Raw genomic sequence first — 11,406 nt, forward strand, 5'->3', positions numbered from 1 at the left:
TTGAATTTTATTTGGGCGATAAAACGTCATCACATTGTTGCTAGCTAGGAAGCACAAACACCCCAGTGATACTGTTTGAACCGACTGGAAGCTTCCTACCAATACAAGTGTTGATTGAGATGCAGAAACACTTCAATCGCTCTGCAGACCTTCAAAATAGCTTAGAGTCATTAGCGGGTTTGATGTTTGATGTGAGGATTGAATCCTGACATGGAATAAACTTTAGTTTTAAGTTGTGAAGGTAATCGCCTCTTAACTTCACTTAAATTATGCTAAAGAATTTCCCCATCAGTGCTGGACATACCCGTCTCCCCCGTCTTCGCCATGGTAACAAGGGAGCACACCCCCTTTTTTTTTTATTCCGTCCATCATTCTACATCTTTCCCTTGTTCCCCTCATTCTGGGCGTTTTAGGTCCAAATGTCTTCCTGCCTCCTTCTCGACCTCCTTCATATCTGCTTCTCACTTTCTCCATCTGCTCTCTTCCGCTCGCTCCCTCTTCCTCTCTCTACATCTCTCGTTCTCTGCGATAGAAGAAGCAAGCATCGCTATCCCAGAGTGAGCGGCGAATCAAAGGCCCCGGCGCCACAAACCTCCGCCAAGCAGCAAAAATCCTATTTGAAAGCCTCCAGATGCACAGCTCAGTGGAGATGAACACACACACACACACACACACACACACACACGCATATTAACACATCTGGAATAATGTGAAAGCTGTATGTATGACACATATTCTCACATGCGTAATGATGCAGCAGGACAGAGTGAATGAACAATACACACTTTGTATGGACCCATATTTGCTTTGAAGGAGTAAATAAAACCATCTCATTGTTTGATTAATTCACAAGCCAACACAAAAAATAATAGTAACTTTGGCATCATGTCAAAGTCGTTCCATCCGAGAACACACAAATGTTCAGCTCCGTATATTTATTTTTGCTGTATGTGAAAAGCTGACAATGAATACAAAATGGTGGAGGGACGTTTTCCTGTGACCTTGACCTCCCAGCATCCCTGGTCTTTGGAGCGGTGAATTTGTCATGCTCTATTAGCTGGTATGAGCACATTTGGACTAAGGTGATTCCATCATGTACGGTTCACGCCAAATGAAGTTAAATGTTAAATGCCAGCAAATGCTAAATCATGAGTAGACTAAAATCAGAAGATAAGTTTGTTAGTGTCTCTTAATAAACGGTTACGCTGGCCTGTGGAGCTATTTACGGCCCATACAGTATATTAATTCAACATCGGTGCCCGAAAGGAAGCTTCCCATGTTGAATGATTCCCTGACACGATGCACCTCGGCCAGCTCGGCGGTGTGTGAGGGAAACAGCATAATGAGCGCGGTGCAACGGGCCGCACATGCGCGTGCGTCCGGCTGTGTTCTCCTCTCTGAGGGAATTACACAGCCTGAAACAGTACATGTACACTTTACACCATTCTGTGAGACACGTTCATGTTTGACTTGCAGGAATAACACCTCCAGCGCCGTGTTACCGTCCTGTTTTTTGCAATTAGTCACACTTTCCTCCTTGGAAAAGTTCCACTAAACTTGATATTCTTTTATGTCGCCTTTTTCCTCCCCAGCATCACTCTGAGCTCTCGCTGTTTTTTTCCTTTTTTTTTTCTTCCAATCACTTCTTCCTGACACCTTTATACTTTCCCGCCGTTAACAGTTTTCACGCCTTGACAGAGAACACGACTGTCGGCAACGGAAACCAAGCGATCCGCGAGGGGGAAAATCGGCGTATCTATAACGCGCCAGAACGCTGAGACGTCAGCGACGGCTATATGTTTCCACGTGTGAAGCTCTGTGGACATACTGGGACGTCGAGGTGGACAAAATGTTCCGAGTGCGGCTGTGGTGTCAACAGCATCTTAAAGATCACCACAAAAACAAACACAAACAAACTCGTTCACTTTACTGGATCCCTTCTTTTTTTATCTGTACTCCTGCTTAGTCTTCGAGTGTGTTGTTTTTGAGATATTATGCATAAGAAATGATAATTTCTTATCCTAATTCCAGGGACACCTCAGATGTTTGAGATGTAAAACAAAAAAGTAAAATGTGGACAATGGTCGACCGTCATTGAAATCAGGAATCAGGGACATTTATTGCCAAAATGTGTTTGACACACAAGGAATTTGACACGGCGGTTGTTGCATAACATTGGACAGAAAGACAATGAGACAAGACAAATAACATGAAAGGGGCATGTGCAACTGGTCAGTCCCCTCCTGCGCCTGATAGGGACGCCTTTTAGCTTCTGTATGGGACGCTCTGGGCTTCCCCAGCAAAGCCGTCCGTCTGGACGCTGCAATCAGCTGCAATCGCTCTCGCTACCTCGCACCCTCAAAGCACAGAGAAGAGAGAGAGAGAGAGAGAGACATTTCATTCTCTGTTCAGGAAGACAGCTCCACCGTACCTTCAGATCGCAAGGAGTTGTTTTGCTGCCGTATTGTTGCTCTGATTATCAATGAAAACTGGGGAGTTTGTGGAAAAATAAAACTGAATTCTCTATTTCATCGCGTTCTTGGCAACGCGATTGTTTAGAGAAGCCCTGGGAACTAAAATGCAAAGGCGCTTGATTCGCTTCCCGCTGGGGCTCTTTCAGATGCCATTTGCGATCGTTGTAGAATGAGCTTCGTTGGAGAGAAGCATCTGCCAAACGGCGTTTTTATCAGCTTCAATCATCGTTGTAACGGTATCACTTTCCCACTAGATGGAATATATGGTGCCAGTGAGTGTGTGTGACGCTACGGACAGTTTAGGATTATCTCACAATGTAGAATAAGATCAGTTCCAGGTTCTGCGCTCCAAACTGAACCCGTGGTCTCTCTTGAACAGTTTTCCAACCTCAGTAATTGTAAGAATATGCATTTTGATCAGACTTATGAGGATCTCCCTGCTGCTCCCCTCTGTTGTGCTTTATACTCCCACCTTTCGTAAATGCCCTCGTGTCTCCTCGGCCTCCTATTTTTTCCTCTTTTATCTCCTTGCCCTTTCTCTCTCACCTAATCCCGTTCCTCCTCGCTCTGTCTTTTCTGACGGCTCATCTCCTGAGATGGTCCGTCAGAAGCGGGCCGAGGAGAGGGAGCTTTCTTTCTGCACGTCTAGTGAGGATCGGGTCTATTCAGGGAAGTAGGTTGGCATGGAGGAGGGAGGAGAGGAAAAAGCTGCAGGGACGGGGATTCTCTCCACATGCATTAACCATGAGAGCAGAGAGGCTCCAGGCAGGAAGCTCACACCTGGAAACACACACACACAAATACGCACACACACTTGTTTGACTCATCTGCAGATGGACCCGCGGACACACAAACAAATACATACGCACAATTAATAAAACATTGAAATAACTAGACACATGCATATAGCCAGCTCACACAGACCCACGCACAGACACACACACACACACACACACACACACTGAGAAAGTGCAGCTGCAAGCCCGGCAGTTCAGGAATGGGAATTTATAATGAGTTGCTCTAAATGATTGATGTCCTATGCTGGTAGTCACAGACTCCTGCAGATGAGAAGAGAGACAGAGAGACAAACTGCTCCGTCACAGTGTGGCTTGATTCAGCGTTAATACCACAGATACCACGCGTATTAGCACGCATGCCATCGATGACCCCACCTTGTTTCCCTCTTGATGGTGTCAGTCTGCAGGTCCTCAAGGGTCAATGAAATACCAATTGTTTGTAACTGCACTTTCTGGGTGTATTAGAATCCATTATTTAACCTGATGTGGTCAAGATTGGTCAAGTTTAGGCAAGAACAACTTGATCAGGGAGAGCGGTGGTTGACGGAGAGGGAGCTACTGGCCATGAGCGGGGTTTTAAAGGCTGACCGGGTGTGTCCCTGCAAGATGAAATGATTTGGGGTGGAGGGGACACGACGCAATCGCACTCCTCTGCAAACGGGTCTGCTCGCCCCGTGGGCCTCGGAGACTGCAGACCACCATTTGGTGTAATCTCAATATCGTGTCTTGATGAGGTTGTTAATCTTAAAATACATAAAGTAAAAAAGCAGAAAATTAAAACGTTGAATCAATTAATCAAACTCTGTTAGCAGGTCACTTGTCCCCTCTGGGAAAAGTCTGAAAAGCTTCCTACTTGTCTTTAAGCGGTTGCCTCGTGACGGCGCCCCCTAGTGTTTCATTCTTTCGTTCTATATGGAGACTTTTTTTTTCCACATGGCAAATATGACAGACAGACTTCAGCCTGCTACACAACACACCGCATTACCTTCCCGCTTAACTCATTTATTTTACGAACACAAACACACATGTTGTGTAAAGCTTTGCCTCGTTTAACCCGCGACCACACAAACATCCAGCATGGAACAGTTCATCACATTCTAAGCTCCCATAACATGTCGTCCACAGCTGTATCTTGATATACGGTTTAATCATGATTGTAGTGAAATAAATGATCATATACGGTTATTTACTCAACACATCACGGGATAAAGTCACTGGTCTAAAAGTCCCACGTTTGTACCCACCTATCGTCACAACAGTGTTTCTGAATGTTGGAATTAGGTCGCTCACCACGATAAAGGATCCTTATTGACTTTCCAACGTCTCTGAGGTGCCACATTCTGTGCCACCACCACGAAACCTACTATTACATGGCACAGATACACATCCCATCACCCTTATTTGTTCTTTTTTAACCCTTTCTCCTTGGTATTTCCATCTTTTATCCCACAGTTATTGTGTATCAAGGTAACGTTCAACATAATAGTAAAGGTGCTCCCTCAATATTGAATACTCATCAACTATCGATTGGTCATAGATAGTGACCACAGCTCCTTTTTGACTTTCTTTGTGCTTTTCCTGCTCCTTTATTATTAATTATTAAATTATGTACATTTCTATTTTTGAAATGCTTCCAAATGCTTTATGAGACATTTTTCATTAATCCATCCTGGGAAGACCACCTCATGGTATTTCTTTTTCTGTATAACTCAAATCTACTATTGATCCACAGCAGCACAGCATTAGACCAAGGCTTTAAATCATAAGCCGTGCACACACACACACACACACACACACACACACACACACACACACACACACACACACACACACACACACACACACACACACACACACACACACACACATATTTCTTCTTACCATACTGGACTTTAAGTGCTGAGGCAGATTTTAATTAACAAACGTGCATTATAGTGTGATAGTGGTCAATACAATCGACCAGTTGGCGATATTCAGTGACGGGAGGCCGTGGATGAATGGCACAGGTGGTCTGTGTGTGCGTGTGTGTGTATGTGTATGTGTATGTGTGTAGATGACACTGAAGATGGGTACGGGTGTGTGTTTATTTTCAAGACTGTCACCACTGAGAGTAGACTGGGATGGCAGGATAAGAACAGGATTTATGAAATGGGAAACAGATTTTGGATTGTGTGTGTGTGTGTGTCTGTGTGTGTGCGAGGTGAGTGTATTTTATGACTTTCTCTTGGCCAGGAGCTGGCTGATGGTAATCATGCTGAGATGGACCTTTTGTGTGTGTGTGGTCCATCCATCAGGACAAAGCAGGGAGTGACCTGTCATTGAGGTGCTGTTAGGTCTCGAATGAAGCAGGAGTCTCTCTCGATGTCTTTGGATGTTACATTTTGAGGTTCAGAATCGTCTCTTTGTTCAGTGGTCCTTTTCTCCGGAAGCATTAGCGGGTTATAGGAAATGAAAGAGGAATTCCTGAATGATAAGAATGCTTTCGAGGTTCATTCAAAACCTGGATAATTGTCTTTTCTTTTTTTTCCACATCTAGCTTGTGAGGCTCAGCCACACACAGTATACGCCGGAAATATAACAATACGCCTCTTTCAGAGGTGGTGATGAGAATCATTAAAGGTTTAAGAAACCATCAGGTTTTTTAGGGGTGTCAGTAAATTACATGTGCTAGCCGATGGTTCCTCCAGCCTGAGTTTAACACATTTTCCATCCTTATTATTTCCTTGGTGGTATGAACACAGGAACAAAGATATAGGGAAAAATGACAGGAACTGGAGTCAGATTTGGATTAGTTTCCTGCCGCTGACAAATATTGAGTGATATCTCTTGAGTCACATATGAATGTCGGTCTTGGCCAGAAAATGTTTAATGTACTCGAATGGCCGAGAGATTAGTTCCCTTGCAACAGAACGCAGTTCAATTAACAACGTCAACAGAGTAAAGGATTAAGTGTGAGGACACAAACTCTATGTATCAATATCTTGTTTTCACTTTTATTAAAGCTATCATTTGTTATCGTTAAACCTTCAATGTCTAATCCGTCAAACTGTCCTCAATCTGTCAAACAATGACTTACACGTCCTTCCTTTATTTTGATGCCATCAATCTTATTGTAGGTGCATTACCCTGTTAGTAATGCATGGATAAACCTTTATTAATTGTAATCATAGTACAGTAAGTGTTTTCAACATTATCAGTGGCTCTGCTTTATTCAAAAGTCCCTGGAAACCAGGACAGAGCTACAATGAGCAACAATGAACAATTCCACGCCCTTTAAAACGAAGCAACTACATAAAATTGAGAAATCCTTGATTTTTATTATCAACCCGAGCTCTTTTTCTGCGGTTCTTTAAATAGCTTTGCGTTATCGTTTTTATTTTTTTATGTAGGCTATGATGATGTTCTTAAGTTTCATTTGTGTGCAACCAGCCAATTTAGTGGACTCATGTTTCATTATAAGTCTAATGCATAAATAAGCCTTGCAGTGCAAAAATCAGAACGCCCCTAATTAGAGTTCTAGTGTTATGTTGAAGACTTAGATTGACTCAATATGCAATACAAAATATGTCATGGGTACAAGTAAAGGCCATCAGCAAGGCTATGCAGGCATTGCACACCCATCACAAGGGCTGTTATTGTCAAGAAAAACACTCTCAACTGCACAACCACGGGACAAACATTAGAATGAGTTTTAGGCCGATGTAAGCATGTTGATGCGTTGGTCAAGGTTACGCTTGTGGGCTGCAGGATGCGTCACGTCAACGGGTGTCCTCACAAGAAGGAATAAAAACGTGTGTGTTTTTCCATAATTAGCTCTAGCATCTCAGTGCTTCATTATGGGAATACTTCCTGGAACGTCCTCTCCCTGTGAGGAATATTGATCAGTACATTAGTCTCCTGCATGACTGTGAGCGGCGGGACAAACGGTTCACTCACTGGAGTCACTCTGCATAAGAGCCTGCCCTCAATGACTGACAGTCAAGATAAATGTGAAACCTACGGGATGTGCACCATACTCATCCACTATTGTCCATGTTCAATTTAATATTTGTTGTATTATTTAGAAATCTCTTGCGGTAGCTCTTCATGCTCAATAAATGTGTCTTTTACTTATATTGCATACAGAAATAACTGTAATCAAAAAAGAAATTCAAAGGGGAAAAATGTTCTGTTGCCACGGCAACTGAAAATACCGGCGATTGAGTCAAAACGAAACAACACACCCCCACCGACATTGGAATAAATCTGTTGATGCGAAGTACTGTTTGTTCATCAGGTGACTTAAGAGTTAGCAAAGCATAATAAATAAAGGTAACCTTCAAACCAGGAAGTACCCCAACGTAAAGACATTTGGAACCACTTAACTTAGTTATCAATGTGATTTCTAAGAGATGATGCAAATTACACCCATTGATTGACATGTGATGAGTCCTGAGCAGCAGCTCCAGTTATCAGGTTCTTCCATTCAGCGGTTTGGTAGCTGCTCTCATCTTTCCATCTCTACATTTATATTTTCCTTTTTTCCCTTTTGAATAGCACTTTGTTACACTGAATTGCTCCTGTTCTTCTTTCCCTCACTCCTCCACTGTGGCCTGAAACACACCGTGTCGATGGACAGGTCTATTAAAAGCTGTGCACACGTCCCTGTGTGGAGGTGCATATGGATTCTGCAGCAGCATGTGAGGTGGTCTAATGCACTACAGTACACGTGGGTGTACGTGTGCGTGTGCGTCTGCAGTCTTTGTGTTGGTGTGCGTCTGGGCTGTTCCCATGACAGAGAAAGGGAGCTGCTCAGCTCAGACCACCACGGCAAACCGACAAACATGGAATCCAATGCTCGCGCTAGACTTCAGTGAGCCGCACATCACACCCGTCATTTCCAGCCACTCTGAGCCCATTGTAGCTCAAGGAAAGTCATTTGAACCTTTGTTTGGTGTAATGAAGGCATCTGTAACCATGTCATACTCATATTCATGTAATAGACCTCCCATTGTTTCTGCAAAGTGGTGAAATGAAACGAACGAATCACGGCTCGTGCAATAGTCAGAAGCAGGTGTTGTTCCCTACTTCTACTGCGACTGCTTCTCTTCTCTGGCGATGCAAACAAAACAAATGTTAGAAGTCATGCTTAAGATCATAGTTTATACCTCATTTTCCTTTCACGTGATTCTTAGTGTTAGGTAATAATGAAATTGAGTTTTTGTTATATGGATTAATCAAGTTTGATTCTATACAGGGGGATGCAGGTCGAATCTTTCATCACAGCATGTGCATTTCTTTCATTCTTCATAGTAAACACAAAACACACAAATCAAATGTTTTGTACGCCAAATACCAATATTAAAAAAAGTTGTAAAATAATTCCACTAGTTGCAAATTATAAACATTAGTATGCAAACTAGTGGAGGGTCACAAATAGCGGTCGACCAAATGGCGACATCATAGGAATTTACAAATGAAATCAGCGTATTAGTTGTGTCTGAATGATAAACTGCAGATACAGTAACCATAGTAACAGAACCTCTGCTTCTGTTTTATTACTAGTTGACTCTTTCTTGTTTAGTGTGAATGTGAAATGTAAAAAACACGATTCTTACTGTGTCAGCACACCTCAGACATTGATTGAATCAAACGTTCTTTTTCCTTAATAATGAATTCATGGAAATGTTGATGTGGTTTTGGGGTTTGTGTCGCACCTTGACTTTGCCAAACTTGTGCAGCAGAGCAAAATAGAGTGCTGATACGCCCTTGTTTTCAGCCTCACTTTACAATACAGCACACGCTACAGTGTATACAATCGACCCTATTAGTCCTACTTGCAGCTTGTAGCTCATAAACTATGAATTTTAATAATGTTATTGTACTCAAACCTTTGTGAAACGCCAATGCGGTTATATTAAAGGCGATAAACACTGTCAGATGGTTCTGATGGGGTTTCACCGCCTGAGTTGTTTTGTTGTGTTCAGTGAAGTAAACTTAAAGGAAGTTTTCTCCGGGACATGACGTTACCACCTGTTCAGTATTCATAGTGTTTGGAGATCTGTGATGTGAATATTTTATGATGACAGCTGGTCAGCGAGTCTCAGCGTGTACTCTGTGTGTGTGTGTGTGTGTGTGTGTGTGTGTGTGTGTTTTTTGAGTGTGGCTCTGTTTGTATCCATGTCGCAATTTTCATACCGAAGCCACAAGAAATTGCTTAAACAGACTTTTTAAAGGCTAGTGTTTGTGTGTGTTTGTGTTTACGGTTTACATTAAGGTAGTGAACATGTATGAGTGTGATAAAGCTCCAACTCAAAAGAGGAGGTGTGTGACCACATACTACCCAGTCACCCACTTCACGTCCTTTTAGCTGGTCTCTCAGTACATCATCAGGGTCACAGAGATGGAAGGAAAGACCTCTTAGATTTGCTCCTCTATGATGTTTGAATTCTTTGGTTGGATCTCCGTTTCTCCATCTCCATCTCCATTTCTAACAAATACAATTCGTTATTGTTTCATCTACACTCATTTCTCTGCATCTTTAAACGAACAGGATTCTTCCTCCCTTGTTAGCAACAGGACTCACACAGGTGTGTTGTGGATTAACTGGGTTTAACCACAGTGAGGTGGATATTCTGTGCTGCTGTAGATTAAGCCCGACATGATGGGAGCTGACGAGCCGCCTGGATTAAGAAACTGCTGACTCGTCTCCCTCCGCGGTTTGCTCCGTCTCCCTTCCCTACTCCTTCCCACCCCCCCACCCCTCCATCCCTCCACCCCTCGCTTTATGCCTCGTTCCTTCTGTCTCTGCAGTCGCTTATGAAGACTCATTAAAACCAGCCCAACCCCACCTCCCTTCTCTTTCTCCCTATCTACCTCTCTTCATCTCCCTCTTGCTATCTTCATCAGATGTAATTATGGCAGCGCAACGTGGGAGGAGCCTGCACAGCAAAATTATACTTTCAAATCTCCTTCTGCTTCAGCTATTCAAGGAGCGAGACCTACATTTTTAAGCTGATCAGAGAGAGTGAGAACAGAAAAATGGGGGTGAAAACGGAAAAGTGTAAGGGGGACGTGAAGGAGAGAAGCAGAGAGGAGGGGAAAGACAGCTACAAAGAGAATGTGTTAGGCAGGAAAGGAGGATGTCAAGCTGTAGCATTGGCTACAGCCGCTGAGTTAACAGAATGGGATCAGTGATGCTGCCAAGCTAGAAACTGCCAGACAGCAAAGCCGGCTGGGACGGCGCGGTGGGACGAAGTGCTTAGTTTGGCTACGTGACTGATGCAGACATTTTCTTCTCCACATCTTCCCCTCAAAAAAATCGCAGCCACTTGTCCTTTAATGACAAGGAGGGGGGGCAGCGAGTGGGGTGATACAGTACGTTTGCGCATTGCATTATGGGAAGGAAAGGGGACGGGAGAAACGCTGGAAACGTGCACAGATTTACCGGCTTTGCTCTGGTTGCAGAGGAGCTAAAATAGCAGCGTACATGGCGGCTGGGTGGTTGTGGTGGACGCAAAGCCACAGTAGGACAGACAGAACGACAGCAGGTTGACACAGTTCAGAGAGGAGCTGTGTGTCCTTTGCAGTCGGGAGACATCAGAGAGCCAAGCCAAGGTTCGGACACAAGGGAGTATCAGCTCTCATCTGGAGGAGGAAGAGGAGGAAGACGTGGAGATGAGGAGCAGGAGGGGTGATGTTTTTATGCTGATGGATGTTTCTTATTCATTTATTTGACCGTATGTGTCTGTTATACGTTTACTATATGACTCTACGTGCAAACCTGTGTTTTATGTGTGTGACTGTGAAAGATGCAATGCTTTCTGGGTTTTGGCTCAGCAATCACGCTGCAGTTACGGTTGATTTGCGTCTCTCTCGTTCTATTTTTGGTTAATTACAACTATTCTCTCCATACGTCTGTTTTCAACGGGAACAACGATGGACAATGTTCTATGTGTAGCCATCCAAATGAAGTCTCTCTATCATCTTAAGCTTTGAAGTTGGCTGAATGAATACGGTGTCCATGTGGTTATGAAGAGATACTGGTGCCCTCTGAGTTGACGGTGATATTTAACGCAATCGATAGCTATCGGCTTTGAAAGGGAAGATCAATTAATCAGAGAGAGAGATTTTTAAAAGCTATGCTGTCTTTCAAC

At 43.4% G+C, this 11,406-nt stretch overlaps 1 protein-coding gene across 4 annotated transcripts in view; it reads left to right on the forward strand.

Annotated features, from left to right (window-relative positions):
• The window catches only part of bsna (bassoon presynaptic cytomatrix protein a), a 97,716-nt gene that overhangs the window by 24,140 nt on the left and 62,170 nt on the right, over window positions 1–11,406 (forward strand). The window contains exon 1 of one of the 4 annotated variants that reach the window (XM_078093708.1): window positions 10,220–10,943. The exons of the other annotated variants lie outside the window; for them this stretch is intronic. The gene's annotated coding sequence lies outside the window, so the exon portion shown is untranslated. Of the gene's footprint in view, window positions 1–10,219; window positions 10,944–11,406 lie in introns of those variants that run through there. 4 annotated transcript variants of the gene reach the window in all.

Source organism: Gasterosteus aculeatus, chromosome 2, assembly GCF_964276395.1.
Source record: "Gasterosteus aculeatus chromosome 2, fGasAcu3.hap1.1, whole genome shotgun sequence".
In the NCBI taxonomy this organism is placed as follows: Eukaryota; Metazoa; Chordata; class Actinopteri; order Perciformes; family Gasterosteidae; genus Gasterosteus; species Gasterosteus aculeatus.